This window comes from Musa acuminata, chromosome BXJ1-2 (assembly GCF_036884655.1).
Source record: "Musa acuminata AAA Group cultivar baxijiao chromosome BXJ1-2, Cavendish_Baxijiao_AAA, whole genome shotgun sequence".
NCBI lineage: Eukaryota > Viridiplantae > Streptophyta > Magnoliopsida > Zingiberales > Musaceae > Musa > Musa acuminata.
In genome coordinates, this window is record NC_088328.1 from 14265180 (window position 1) to 14281810 (window position 16631).

Below are 16631 nucleotides of genomic sequence, written 5' to 3' on the forward strand. Positions count from 1 at the left end.
TTCTCATAACGTCCCTATGCAACGCCTTCAGTTTCCAAGGTACCTGTCCTTGCTTGTTACTAAGGATGACTTGCAGATAAAACCGCTTGTTATTAAGGATGACTTGCAGATAAAACCGGACATAGGATTTCCTTTAAAAGCAATAAGAATGTTATTGACAAATATTAGATATAATACTTGCTCATAGGTATCCAGCAAGTCAGTCATAGGTACCCAATAAGTATATATATATATATATATATATATATATATATATATATATATATATATATATATATATATATATATATATATATATATATATATATATATATATATATATATATATATATATATATATATATATATATATATATATATATATATATATATATATATATATATATATCTCCTTGGATCTGTGCAATGGGAATCAGATCGTGATGAGATCACGATAATGAGATCGATTCGTCTTTAAACACAGATCCTAAATAATCTCGGTCATAGGTTACTCGAGAGGGACATCGAGATAATCTGACAGACTAGTGTGTTATATACCCGTCCATATGATGGATGTAGTTGGTCTTATAACTGCTTGTGTGGGGACACTAGGGATACAATACATGTGCTCATTGGAGAATGAGTTTACTAATTGATCCGCTTACGAAATGCTGGATGGTTGATGATACCTTGTCAGACAGCGATTTCGTAGTCCCAATGGTGTATCTAGTTCTTAGACTTGAGATACCAAGGATGTCTTGTATGAGTGCTCCATTCTTTTATACCAGACTTATAAGTATAGATGTCCTAGATCTAGTACAATCGGTTATCGAGAGTTGCAATCAATCTTACGAGAGCTATTGATTGTCGATAGAGGATCATCCACTCTCGGTGTCATGAGAGGAATATCTCATGTGTTCTTGCTCAGACAAATCCCTAGCCAGGGTCATTCAGATTGAGAGAAAGAGTTCTCCAAGAGAATCCGATTAGAGAAAGACTCGAGAAGAAAATGTATGGGTTTGACAGCACCATGCCCGGTATACGGTCATTGGAATATTAGATGGATGAGGGACTATAAGTACATGGTAACTAAGGATAGACAGGTCCAATGGATTGGATTTTCCTATATCGTCTGGGGACTATGACGTAGTGTCCTAGTACGTCCGTAGTCGATGAGTCGAGTGAATTATTATGGAGATAATAATTCACTGAGCTAGAAGGAGTTCTGATAGGTATAACTCACGGCCAACTCATATTAGGCCTAGAGGGTCACACACATATGGTAGACGTTGCAATGAGTAGAGGTTCGGATATGAGATATCCGTCGGAGCCCATATCTTATTGGATATCCAATAAGCACCTGAATTATTGGATCCTATGAATGAGATCCAATAAAAAAGCTCATGAGAGATTATTGGATAGAAATCCACTAATTTAAGAGGCTTGGGTAGTTGGATGGAGATCCAATACCCAATAAGAGAGGATTCATTAGGGTTAAATTGATAGAGGACCTCTATAAATAGGAGGGATTCAATGGTTCATAGGCTAGAACCTTTGCTTGCCTCTCCTATTCTCCTCCCCCTCTCCTCCTCAGAGTAGGCCTGGAGTTTTAAGGAGTGTCGTCGCAACCCTGTTGTGTGGATCACCGCTAGAGAGGAGGGCGCTTGACCTCCTTCTCCCTCTCCTAGAAATCTGTGAGGATTCAGGGATATACGATCTCCCTAGGTAATATAATCTTTACTATACACAGTTTTCTGTTTTGTGGATTGTGTACCAATCTTCGCACGACGACGAACAAATCTTTAAAAAATTGAGGATTTTGTTTTCTTTTCTTCCGCTGCGCATGTGATGTCTTCCCCAAGATTTTGTATCAGAGCCAGGTTGTTCGTGTGAAAGATTGGTTTTGAACTACGTGTGTTGTGTTTGTGCAATGCTTTTGATGTCATCAGCCCCTGCGGGGGCGACGACTGCAGGAACAACCCCACGGGCAGAACCGCCCATAGGGGCGGTGGTGCCCGCAGGGGTACCCGCCTGCGGGTGCGCCCAACTGTAGCGGCGCTGCCGCACGTGGGCACACCTCCCGCAAGCAAGGGCAATGCCCCGCACCCCGCCGCACATGCCATCGCCAGTAGGGTGGCGGCAACGGTAGCAACAAGGGAGAGGGAGAGGGGCTTAGGGTTTTGGGCAAAAAGATAGTTTTGCCCCTATGAATTTTTAAAATTCTAATTCTATCTTTTTTGTCCAAATTATAAAAATACCCCTCAGAATTCATAAAATTTCCTATATGTCCGTGATTTCATAAATATTAATTAATCAAAAAGTTTAATTGATTATTATTTTTATTATTATCTAGTAGTCCTATATGATGATTATTTATACATGTGATGCATGATGTGTGGATGGATGATCATGGACCATGTTATGTGTGTACTTGTGATCATTATTATTGGAGCCTACGAGCTTTCATTATATTTCTCGTTTATTGTTGGGCTTGTGTGCCTATGATTAAGTTATAATCATATGAGGAGGCACAGTGAGAGCGTGGATGCAATAGCGGGACCTACGAGACGGACGATCGCGATGTATGGAGATGCGTCGAGATGTCGACGGAACCAACAAGGATGAGATGGACGATCACAGGGCATAGAGATACACTGCTACACATAGATTTTGATGTGAGTGATTAGGCCCACTATCTCAGGCTTGATCATATTAGGTTGTGGTCCATGATCATCTGGTGTGATTGCTTATACACATACTAGATATGTATATATATTTGCATGTGATGTAGAGATATATTAAATATATATATGTGTGACATGTCATATTAGGAGACCAAATCATAAAAACCCCTCTCTCGATAATATTAAATCGGTAAACGTGAGGCAATTAGATTGACCCACGTGGCCTTCCTTCGTTAAAGGTAGGGACCAATTCCTAGTATAGGTTGAGTTGGTTAAGTCCCTCGAGGGTCTCCGCCTATATCGCGATTCATTATTTTGCCTATGACATAGAGATGTCACCGGTAACTTGAGGACATGATATGCTTGGTCGAGTCCCTCAAGGTTATATCATCGAATCAGCCTTATCTTGTAACGATGGTGTTGACTTAATCGAACATCATGGTTGGTCGAGTCCCTCGAGACCATGGTGATTCGGAGGCCGAATAGGATGGGAATCACAAGGAGTTGTGATTGACAAGAGCTGGCTACCTTTCGGGCTTAGTGTGATTGGTCGAGTCTCTCGAGGTTACACTAAGATACTGATTGGATCCTGATCCCCACTAGAAGTCTATCAGAGACTTCCGTTTCATGTGCTGAGGGTATCGCGTGACTCATCGGTAAAATAGTGGGAGCATATTAAGATAGGAGTCTATATCTTGATTGTTTATTTTTGTAAAATCTACATGTTATTTATTTCTGCTACATCTTTATTTTCAGAAAAAGTTGCTTTCAAATCCCTTATGTGGCATACGTGATATCAACCATCTCACAGGTCCAAATTATACGGATTGGCTTCATAACTTAAGAATTGTTCTCACGGTGGAGAAAATCATATACGTCCTTAATACACTGATGCCTATACTCGAGGAAGGGGCAAGCGAGGGTGAGATCGCTCGCTGTGTGAAGTACATTGATGACTCCACTCTTGCTCAGTGTTATATGTTGGACTCTATGACTCCTGAGTTACAGAGACAACATGAAAGAATGGAACCCAGATCCTTACTATTATATGTCCGCAAACTGTTTGAGGAACAGGGAAGGACTCAGTGATATGAGATATCCAAGAGCCTCTTCCGAACTAGGATGACTGAGGGGACATCGGTTCAGAACCATGTCCTAAAAATGATTGAGTGGATAGAGAAACTTATACATCTAGAAATGGTCCTGGAGGATAACATGTGTGTGGACATTGTACTTCAGTCCATACCAGATTCCTTTTCACAGTTCATAATGAGGAGGCATAGAGCACTATCAAGAAAGAGAAGCTAGTTCTCTACACAGGTGAGACCAGAAAGAATAGGAAAGCAGAAAAATCCCTTAAGAAGGATAAGGGCAGACTAGGTAAATCAAAGGTTGCTAAGAAAGACCCAGCAAAGGACAAAGGTCAGTGCTTCCACTGTGGCAAAGATGGGCACTGGAAGACGAACTGCAAAGAGTACCTTGCAGAGAGGGTGAAACAGAAGCTTGAAGAAGCTTCAGGTATATTCATGATCAGTCTCAATTTGTCAGACTCTTATGATAACACATGTGTATTGGATATTAGTAGTTCTTATCATATATGCAATTCGTTGCAGGTTCTAGCAAGGCCTAGGAGATTGGTGAGAGACGAGATGGACCTCAAGATGGGCAATGGAGCAAAAGTTGTTGTAGTAGCTATTGGCGAGGTTGCCCTACATCTGCTTGGTGGAGTTATTATTGCATTAGATGCATGTTATTATGTTCTTTCTATTATCACAAATATTATTTTTATTTCATGTTTTTGATAGTTAGTGGATATAAATTAGTTTTTAAGAACAATGGTTGTTCAATATTATTAGATAATGAGACTATCACGAAAGGAACATTGCATAATGGTTTATTTATGCTAAACACTACTTCACATATTATGAATGCAAGTGTGTCTAAGAGGAAACGAGATAAGGTGAACAGTGCATACTTGTGGCATTGTAGGCTAAGTCACATCCATGAGAGAAGGATTCAAAAATTACTAAAGGATGGATATCTAGATCCATTCGACTATAAGTCATGCAACTTGCAAGCCTTGCCTTCATGGAAAAATGCAAACTCTCCATTTAGTGGAATTGGAGAGAGAGAGAGCCATTGAGCTGTTGGAACTCATACATAGTGATGTATGTGGATCCATGTCAACTAATGCCATTGGTGGTTACTCCTACTTCATTACGTTCACTGATGATTTCTCAAGGTATGGATATATGTACTTAATGAAGTACAAGTCCGAGGCCTTTGAGAAATTCAAAGAGTTAAGAATGAAGTGAAGAACCAGATTGGAAAGAGTATTAAGACTCTTCGATCAGATCGAGGAGGTGAGTACTTAAGTACAGAGTTTATCCAGTTCCTCAAGGACCATGATATATTTTCCCAATGGACACCTCCTTAAACACCTCAGCTCAATGGTGTGTCTGAAAGGAGAAATCGTATGCTTTTAGACATGGTACGACCCATGATGAGTTTCGCTGATCTACCCATCTTATTCTGGGGATATGCCCTAGAGACCGCAGCTTACCTTCTGAACAGAGTTCCAACTAAGTCGGTAGTGTCTACATTATATGAAATATGGAAAGGGAAGAAGCCCGATCTTAAGGTTGTTAAGATTTGGGGATGCCCTGCCTACATTAAAAGACCCAACCTCGATAAGTTAGAATCAAGGACGGAGTGGTGCAAGTTCGTAGGATACCCCAAGGAAACTTGTGGGTATTATTTCTATTATCTTGAGGACCAAAAGGTCTTTATAGCTAAGAGAGCAATGTTCCTTGAGAAGGAACACATTCTTGGTGGTGATAGTGGGAGCATGATAGAGTTAAGTAAGGTTGGAGAACCTAGCTCAAGCACCACTCTATAGCCCGAGTCTGTTCAGGTACGTAATACACAAGCTCCAACTTTACGTAGGTTTGGTAAAGTATCCCATCCTCCCGAGAGATATGTGGGACATATTAGAGGAGAGGATGTTGAGGACATTAATCTTCAAACCTACGAGGAGGCTATTATGAGTATAGACTCCGAAAAGTGGCAAGAAGCCATGAATTTTGAGATGGATTCTATATACTCCAACAAGGTTTGAAACTTAGTTGATACGCCTGAAGGTATTATACTCATTGGTTGCAAGCGGATCTTTAAGAAAAAGATCGGAGTAGATAGAAATTTAGAGGCCTATACAGCAAGGCTAGTGGCTAAGGGGTATCGTCAAACGCAAGGTGTTGACTATGATGAAATCTTCTCACTCGTAGCAATACTAAAATTCATCCGAATAATAGTACACTATGATTATGAAATCTGGCAGATGGATGTGAAAACCATATTCCTTAATGGGAACCTCAAGGAGGAGGTGTATATGATACAACCCAAGGGATTCGTGTCCAAGGACTGCCCAGATAAGGTGTGCAGGTTGGTTAGATCTATTTATGGACTAAAGTAAGCTTCCCGAAGTTGGAACATAAGATTTGATGAGATAATCAGATCTTATGACTTCGTTAAGAATGAAGATAAGCATTGTGTGTACATGAAGGTAAGTGGGAGCGCTATCACCTTTTTGATGTTATATGTGAATGACATTATGATAATTGGGAATGATGTAGGAATGCTATCCATAATAAAGGCTTGATTATCTAGACACTTCTCCATGAAGGACTTAGGGGAAGCATCCTATATCTTGGGGATTCAGATATATAGAGATAGATCCAAGAGGATGCTTGACTTGTCCTAATCCAGGTATACAAAAACTATTGTCAAAAGGTTTGGCATTAAAAATTCCAAGAGAGGTCTCATACCGATGAGACATAGGATATCGCTTTCTAGGAGTATGTTCCTAAAGACTCCCAAAGAAAGGGCGAACATAGATAGGATACCTTATGCATTAGCAATAGGGTCTATCATATATGTCATGCTATGTACTAGGCCTGATATAGCGCATGCTCTGAGTGTCACAAGTAGATATCAAGCGGATCCAGGCTTGGAACACTGGAAAGCAGTAAAGTGTATCCTTAAGTACTTAAGAAGAACTAAGGATCTTTTACTAGTATATGAAGGTAGTAGCCTCAGGATTAAAGGCTACATATACTCAAGTTTTCAGTCTGATATCGATGATAGCAAGTCGAATTCGGGGTATGTGTATACCTTGAATAAAGGAGTAGTGTGCTGGAAAAGTTCTAAGCAAGATACTACTGCTGACTCGACCACAGAGGTGGAGTATATTACTGCAGTAGAGGCAGAAAAGGAGGGAGTTTGGATGAAAAAGTTTATCACAGATCTAAGAGTCGTGTCGGGTAGCGAGGAGCCGATTTCCTTATATTGCGACAATAACGGGATGATTGCTCAAGCAAAGGAACCCAGGTCTCATCAGAAATCTAAGCATGTTCTAAGGAGGTTCCACCTGATCAGAGAGATCGTGACCCGAGGAGATGTAGTAGTGAAAAGAGTTCCATCCGAAGAAAACATTGTAGATCTACTAACAAAGCCATTATCTCAAATTGTCCTTGAGCGTCACAAGGGTCTGATGGGGATCAAATACATAGGTAATTGGCTTTAGGTCAAGTGGGAGATTGTTAGTCATAGGTGCCCAGCAAGCCAATCACATGAATGATGGCATGTGTGACTTGACACACAATCGTTTTGCTTATTATATTTTGACATTTATCACTTTATATTTACTATTGCATATATGCATATTGTGATGTCTTTGGATCTGTGCAATAAGAATCGGATTGTGATGAGATTATGATAATGAGACCGATTCACCTTTAAACACAGATCCTAAATAATCCCAACCATAGGTTACTCGAGAGGGATATCAAGATAACTGGATTGACTGGTATGCTATATATCCATCCATATGATGGATGTAGCTGGTCTCATAGCTGCTTATGTGGGGACACTAGGGATACAATACAGGTGCTCATTAGATAATGAGTTCACTGATTGATCCGCTTATGGAATGCTGGATAGTTGATGATACCTTATTGTCAGACAATGATTCCGTAGTCCCAGTGGTGTATCTGGTCCTTAGACTTAAGATACCAAGGATGTCCTGTACGAGTGCTCCATTCTTTGATACCAGACTTATAGGTTTGGATGTCCCAGATCTAGTACAACCGGTCATCGGGAGTGGCAGTCAACCTTACGAGGGCTATTGAGTGTCGATAGAGGATCATCCACTCTCGGTGTTATGAGAGAAATATCCCATGTGTTCTTGCTTAGATAAATCCATAGCTAGGGTCATTCGGATTGAGAGGGAAAGAGTTCTCTGGGAGAATTTGATTAGAGCAAGACTCGAGAAGAAACTGTATGGGTTGACAGCACTAGGCTCGATATATAATCTCTGAGATATTAGATGGATGAGGGACTATAGGTACATGGTAACTGAGGACAGACAAGTCCAATAGATTGGATTCCCCTATGTCATTTGGAGACTATGGCGTAGTGGCCTAATACGTCTACAGTTGATGAGTCGAGTGAATTATTATGGAGATAATAATTCACTGAGCCAAAAGGAGTTCTGATAGGTATGACTCACGACCAGCTCGATATTAGGCCTAGAGGGTCATACACATATGGTAGGTGTTGCGATGAGTCGAGGTTCAGATATGAGATATCTGCTGGAGCCCATATCTTATTGGATATCCAATAAGGCCCTGAATTATTGGATCCTATGGATGAGATCCAATAAAAGCCTATAAGAGATTATTGGATAGAGATCTACTAATCTAAGAGGCTTAGGTAGTTGTATGGAGATCAAATACCCAATAAGAGAGGATCCATTAGGGTTAAGTTGATAGGAGACCTCTATAAATAGGAGGGATTCAATGGTTCATAGGCTAGAGTCTTTGATTGCCTCTTTTATTCTCCTCCCCCTCTCCACCTTAAAGTAGGCCTGGAGTTTTGAGGAGTGTTATCGCAGCCCTGCTGTGGGGATCACCGCTAGAGAGGAGGGCGCTTGACCTCCTTCATCCTCTCCTAGAGATCTACGAGGATTCATGGATATACAATCTCCTTGGATAACACAATATTTACTATACATAGTTTTTTGTTTTACGGATTTATGCACCAATCTTCGCACGATGACGAACAAATCTTTGGGACATTAGGGATTTTATTTTCTATTCTTCCGTTGCGTATGTGATGTCGCCCGCAAGATTTTTCAATAATACCTTAATAATATCTTTGATATGAAAGTACTGGCTAACTTAGTTGGTAAATATTTTAATAAATTATTACAAGGTCTTGGACTACGTCTCTCTTTTACCTCTTATTCTTTGTAACGAAAAAAGAAAAACCTTTTAATGACATTATAAGGAGAGAGCTTCTGAGCTCTATAGCCTTAGAATCTCCTTGCCTGACTCTACCACTCTTATACTAGTTAGAGTTACAATCATTAATATGGAAAGAGAATAATGGGGAAGATACATATGTTAGGATCAAGAGCGGCACTAAGAGGGGGATGAATTAGTGCAGCAGAAAATTCTTCAATTTCGTAAATTAATTCATACATTCGATGGAAATTGATTCGGAAATATAGCAACTTGAAACGTAAGAGAGCGTAAGTATAGTGAAAGCAAGATAAGGAGGAGAAGCAGTTTGCTATGAAATGATTTACGGTTTAAAGTAAATTGCTCAAAACGAAATGTAAACCATAATTTAGAGTGGTTCGGTCAATGTGACCTACATCCACTTTCGGATTTCTCCTCTGTCGAGGTCACCGGCATCCACTAAAAGCCTTCCTTCAATAGGTGAAGCCCAACCACCTTTTACAGCTCTTTCTCCTTTTGTCGGGTTTAGGAGAGAATTCTTACAAGCCTTATTCCTTTTTCTTAAATGATTACAAAGCAAAGAGAGGAAGGAGAAAACCTCTAGCACTTTTACACCCCAAAGATTCAAGATTATAATCACACTTTTGATGCTCTTCTATGCAGAAAGGGGTGGGGTATTTATAGCCCCTAATAGCTTCAAAAATAGAGCCAAAAAGTATCTTATCCTAGTTTTCCGGGGTACTGGTGGTACCACTGCCATTACTGGGCGGTACTACCTCCAGTAGTCTGACATTGGACAGCACTACCGCTCAGTCTGGGTGGTACTACCGCTTGATAGAGCTTGGAGACCGAGCTCTAGTGGTACCACCACCTGACAGGGGCAGTACCACCTCTGTCAGCAATAATTGCTGGCGGTACCACCACCCAGACCACTTGGGAGAATAGGTCTTCCAAGCAGTGCCACCGCTGGTCAGAGTCCAGCAACCAGGTTGGGCCTTGTATTCGACCTAATATATCCTAGCTCCGAGCCCAATTTGTCATGGACTTAGCTGGTTTTGCCTAGGTCGTGCGGCACCCTGTTAGAACCCTTGCAGATTCTAAACTTGGGATTGATCTCTTTAGGGGATTAGCCTCCTTGGAACTCTATAGGGGTTCCTCCCTCCAAGTTGCTGCTCAAAGGCTGCAGAAAATATTCATCTATTGCTTATGAAAAGAGGTGGAATACATGACTATTTATAGAGCTTCTAAACCCTAACTCCTAATAGGACTCTTACTTAAGACTCATACTTCTAACCAACTCCTAATAGGACTCCTACTCAAGACTCCTACTTCTAACCAACTCCTAATAGGACTCCTACTCAAGACTCCTATTCCTTTACAACTCCCTATTCTTCTCTAAGAAATAACCTCCTAACCTTAGTTGGCCTCTTCACCTCTTCAATAGGGGTCGACTTAGGTAGGTTTTACATGAATGTCCCTCTCAATTAGGACTCTCCTAGTTAGACTCCTAACAGACCCGCCCTCTTTAAATCAGCCTTGTCCTCGAGGCTGACGATTCATGAATTTTGGGAATTTGATCTTCAAGTCATCATAGTTCTCCCAAGTGGCATCTTCTGTTAGTAGGTTTGCCCACTGTATTAGCAATTCAGTAGTGGATCGTCGTCGTTGAGTCACGATCCGTCGATCAATAATGGCACTTAGCTGAGTCTGAAGTTCTCCTTGGGTAGTCATATTTGGTGGGTGGCTTTGGGCTGTCTCCAAGCACCTCTTTACAACTTCCGTCTGGCCGTCGGTTTGTGGGTGATATGCCGTACTCCTTTTCAATTTAGTACCCTGCATATGGAATAACTTTGTCCAAAATCTGCTTGTGAAGATGCAAGTAGAATTTATCATAAGCACAATGCGTCCCTTATAGTGTAATTCTTTTGAGTCCCAATTGTAATGAGCCATGAGGCTTGGTGCTTTCTCCAATTTTTTTATAATCTTACTAGTATCTGAATCTTCCTGCCATTCCATCTTAATATCCTTAAGGAAGCCACAGGTTGGAAGTGAAACGGCCAAAACTTCAACTTGCTCGGGTAGCTGCGAAAGCGCATCTGCAAGAACATTCTCTTTCCCCTTTTTGTAAGTTATTTCATAATTAAATCCAAGAAGTTTTGTTACCCAGTTTTGATGCTCAGGGGATGATATCTTTCGTTCCAAAAAGTACTTGAGGCTTTTATGGTCGGTTTTAATTTGAAATCATCGACCAATCAAGTAGGGTTGTTAGGACTCTAGCTAGGAGAGTCCTAATTGAGAGGGACATTATGTTAGGACTCTAGCTAGGAGAGTCCTAATTGAGAGGGACACTCTGTTAGGACTCTAACTAGGAGAGTCCTAATTGAGAGAGACATTCTGTTAGGAGGTATTGAGAGGGACACTCTGTTAGGACTCTAACTAGGAGAGTCCTAATTGAGAGAGACATTCTGTTAGGAGGATTTTAGAGATGAATTAGGAGTTGTAAGGGAATAGGAGTCTTGAGTATGAGTCATATTAAGAGTTGGTTAGAAGTTAGAGTCTTAAGTAGGAGTCCTATTAGGAGTTAGGGTTTAGAAGCCCTATAAATAGTCATGTATTCCTTCTCTTTTCATAAGCAATAGATGAATCTTTTCTGCAGCCTTTGAGCAGCAACTTGGAGGGAGGAACCCCTATAGAGTTCCAAGGAGGCCGATCCCCTAAAGAGATCAACCCCAAGTTTAGAATCTGTAAGGGTTCTAACAAGGGTCTCCACCTCGTTGCTGCACGCACAATGGCGAGCATCTCCTTATCATATGTTGATTTATTTTGATGGGAGGGAGATAATGCCTTGCTAGTGTATGCGAGTGGTCGACCATCTTGCATGAAAATGGCTCCAATTCCAACTCCAGATGCGTCGGCCTCAATAATGAAGGTTTGGTTAAAATCTGGTAGTTTTAACACCGGCGTCATCGTCATGGCTGCCTTAAGTTTGTCGAAGGCAGCGGAGGCTCTGTACGACCATTGGAAGACATCTTTTTTTAGTAAGGAAGTAAGTGGTGCATTGATCTCTCTATAGTTTTTCACGAACTTGCAGTAGTAGCCTGTTAAACCCAAAAAGCCATGTAGCAATTTTATGTTCCTTGGGGTCAGCCAGTTTTGCATTGCTCCAATTTTGAAGGGGTCTATTGCCACACCTTCCTCTGATATTATATGCCCAAGATATTCCACCTTCTTTTGAAGAAAGCAAAATTTTATAGTGGTTGTTGTGTGTTCAAAAGGTGGTTTTCGATATGTCTTCTTCGCATACTCGTATTTGATGATACTTGGATCGAAGGTCCAGCTTTGTAAAGATTTGTGCTCCCTTTTATCTAGGAATTCATCTACTACTAGAATAGGGTATTATCCTTGATGGTTATACCATTGAGAGCTCGGTAATCAACACATAATCACCTTGTTCCGTCCTTCTTGCGTACAAGTAGCACCGGTGAAGAGTAGAGGTTGTAACTTGGCCGAATAACTCCTGTTTCAAGCATCTCTTTTACAATCCTTTCTATTTCATCCTTCTAGAGATGTGGATATTGATATGGCTGAGCATTTGCTGAAGATTTTCCTGGAAGGATCGTTATACAATGATCATGCCGACGGGTAAGAGGTAGGTTGTGCGGTTCGTCAAATATATTTAAAAATTCAACAAGCAAAGGAAGTAGATTTGGATCTTCAAATTCTGTTAGCTCTCCCTTAGTTTGCTGCTCAAATTGTACCAAAAAGACACTGCATACTTTATGCAAAACCTTCTCCATTTGTTGTGTGCAAATCATTGTTATGTCGCCCCCACGTTTCCCGTGCAATGTCACCTGTTTCTCCTTACTATAAAATTTCATAATTAGTTTCATAAAATTCCAGGAAATATCACATAATGTTGTCAACCATTTAATTCTGAGCATGGTCTCATGATTGTTAAGAGGGAGAAGGAAGAAATATGCAATTATCTCTTGGTGCTGCAGCAATAGTTTCTCCTGCGGGCGCCTACGATCACAATTCAAAATCCGTTCGTCGGTGACCTTAATAGCAAACCTGCAGCGATTCTCGATAGATAATGCTATCCGAACAGTAAGCTTACTATTTAGGAAGTTAGTAGTACTGCCTGTGTCGATGAGAACAGTGATCGGTTGTTGTTTGAGAAGGCCTTCAACTTTCATCGTTTGTGGGTTTGAGTAGCCGGCTAGTGCGTGTACTGTAACGTCAGTTGGTTGTGGCTCTTCTTTCGCATCTTTTTTATGTTCAAGATTCTCTTCTAAATGTTTAATGACCTCTTCTTCTATTGGTTCAATCAAAAGAAGTCTCCCTTTTCTACAGCAATGCTTGTAACTCCACGGCTCGTCGCAATGCCAACATAGCCGCTTCGCAGATTGCTCCTGAAGCTCTTCTCTTGTCAACTTCTTTGGTGCAGGGACTCGATCGATAGTAGGAGGGCTGAGGGCTTCAATATTACTGGCTGAGGAGCGACCCTAGTCCTTTGAGCTTCATGGTTCAATTGCTCCTCTTGATGTCGTGCGAAAGAGATGGCTGCCATAAGCGTATATGGTTGTCGTGCTTTAACTTCTCCTCGAATCTCCGGCTTCAAGCCCTCAATGAAGGTCCTTAATAGCTGTTTTTGAGACCAATCATAAGTTTGATTAGATAACCTTTCAAACCTGGTTTGGTACTCCTAAATGGTAGAGGTTTGTCGGATCTTTGCTAGTTGTCCGTCAATATTCTCGTAATCGGTTGGTTTGAAGCGGATCAACAGTCCTTCTTTGAATTGTCGCCATGAAAGGACTCCATAAGTATGTTCAAACCAGTCAAACCACTGTATGGCATCCCCTTCAAGATGTATAGTTGTAAATTCTAAACTTGCATCCTCTGATACCAAGTGTTAGAACCCTTGCAGATTCTAAACTTGGGGTTGAACTCTATAGGGGTTCCTCCCTCCAAGTTGCTGCTCAAAGGCTACAGTTTTCACCATAGATGCGTCCGTGGTTTTGTGGTACCAAAAATATCGCTCCGCACGCGAAATCCAACTAATCGGGTCTCCTTCTTCCTATCTAGGGAAGTTCACCCTCATGCGTGGATAGTTGGGATCGATCATAGAACCTCCCCTCTTTTGGAAGTCATCTCTTTGGGCTTGGTGCGATTGGGCAGAGCTCTCTCGTTGATTTGATTTCTTCGAGCTTAGTGGTCGGCCCAATCTGAGTTCTGTAAAGAGTGTCCGAATCGTATCCTTCATTCATACCTCAAAGGCTTCGAATTTAGTATTGATTGCCTCCTCAGATGCCATAGTATATGCCTCTAAATCTGTGATGTTATGATCTCTCTTTTGTTGTCGGGTTAAAGGCGTGTATAGGTTGAGAGAGGTGATGGTCGAAAGGGTTGGTGGATTGGTAGATGTAGGCTGCGATTTAGGCTTGTTTTGTGGCTATTTTGGGTGCAGTTTGAGGGTGTGGTTTAGTGGAGTTTTAGGGCTGTAGATGAAAGTTTTGGATCTGTGGTAGATGGTAGCAAAGGTTTGATAGAAATAAGTGGAAGTTGCAGCAAGTATGTGCTGTCTTGTAAGAGTAGAATTATCGTCGAAGAAACAACGGTTTCTCGACGTAATTTCCACAAAAAACGTGAGAGAATTGAGGAGGGAATTGATAGTAAAATCATAGTTTTTATGACAGCAAGGATGTCTAATTTAATCAAGAAAATTTCGGCAGTATAACAGCAAGGAAATTGGTGCAAGTTGCGATTGCAGAATTCTCGTCGAAAAATTTTAGTGGTTTACGACGAAAATTTGCAGCAACACAAAATTATTTTTAGAGATAAATTTCTCAATAGATCAATCTTAGATGGAAGCCAAGATGATCTATGAAGTGTATAAGAAATTTCATTCAAAAAAGATTGCAAATAGATGGGTTAAGGTAACAATATGCGGCTGAAATTTTCTGCAGCATAGATTTTCAAGTGTAGCAGATTGGACATAAAAGATCAGTAGTTTATATTGAGAATTTTTCGATGAAACCAAAAATCCACTGTTAGGAAGTGTTAAAGATGTCATAAAAATTTCGTAGAAATTTGGATAGAAAAAACACAGTAGTAAGATAAAAAAGATGGTGCTATGCGGTTGGAATTCTGCAATGTATCTTTCGTCGTAGAGATGAAAACTTTATGACGAAAAGTTTATGCAGCAATATAGGAATAATTTTTTTTTTTGGATTTTTAAATAAGGATAACTAAATTGCAGTAGCAGTAAGGTAGAAAACCAGAACCTATTGCAATTCACAGGGAGATCAAAGGATAATCCGTGGTGGTGGAGATGACGATGGAATTTGGCGACGATCTTTTAAGAAATTATGGGAATTGTTTTGGGCGGTTATGGAGGGTTGATGGATGGCTGTGGAAGGGCAGCGAGACGCCAAGAACGCTGCTCTGATACCAGGTGTTAGAACCCTTGCAGATTCTAAACTTGGGATTGATCTCTTTAGGGGATCGGCCTCCTTGGAACTCTATAGGGGTTCCTCCCTCCAAGTTGCTACTCAAAGGCTGCAGAAAATATTCATCTATTGCTTATGAAAAGAGGTGGAATATATGACTATTTATAGGGCTTCTAAACCCTAACTCCTAATAGGACTCTTACTTAAGACTCCTACTTCTAACCAACTCCTAATAGGACTCCTACTCAAGACTCCTACTTCTAACCAACTCCTAACAGGACTCCTACTCAAGACTCCTATTCCTTTACAACACCCTATTCTTCTCTAAGAAATAACCTCCTAACCTTAGCCGACCTCTTCACCTCTTCAATAGGGGTCGGCTTAGGTAGGTTTTACATGAATGCCCCTCTCAATTAGGACTCTCCTAGCTAGACTCCTAACACACCCTTGCGTGTCCGTCCGTAAAGGTCAGCCTCCTCGAAGCCTCCCATGGTCCCTTAGGACTTACAAAAGAGAAAATGGGTTAGAGAAAATGCCTCACTCGGGATCCATAAGCAAACATTTTCGGAAACACTTTATAGACAATGTAAATTATAAACAGACTTTACAAGCTCTGAACAGTTGCACAACAAAGGGTCAAAATGGTCCACTACGGATCGAAAATCTCTCACAAGTGTCCACATAACACAATCTTTATTTACAAGCCTAAAGTGGCCACCAAACCCAACTAAAATGGAACTATGAAACATTCAGCCGTCCCTCTACATGCTGTGCAAAGCATAAACATACCAAAAGACACGGACATATATAAGCCTAACATCAAACATCCTATTTAGAAGTTTGTCCGTGACATTCTCCCCCACTTATTTCTTTGACATCCTCGTCGAAGCCTTTGTTGACACTACAACTCCTCGCCTTTGCCGAGTCTTCAATCTTTTGCTCCAACTGTGATGCGCCTCTTGGCTCCTAGCTACTCTCTACTGCTATTTTTGAATAGTTGAACATTTGATTCGCCATGCTGCTTCAACTCGCCAATGACTCTGACTCTAGTGTGGGGTTGGCTGAGTTGTGTTGATCCCCGTTGGTTCCTGCGGATCCTCCAGATGAAGGAAAAGACCATCCTTACTATGCGCTAATCTCTCAAATGCCTCATGCTTCTTGAACTGTATGGATACTTGTTGGAGCTTTAACGAGCATCGCCTCACAAACTTCTGAAGTTT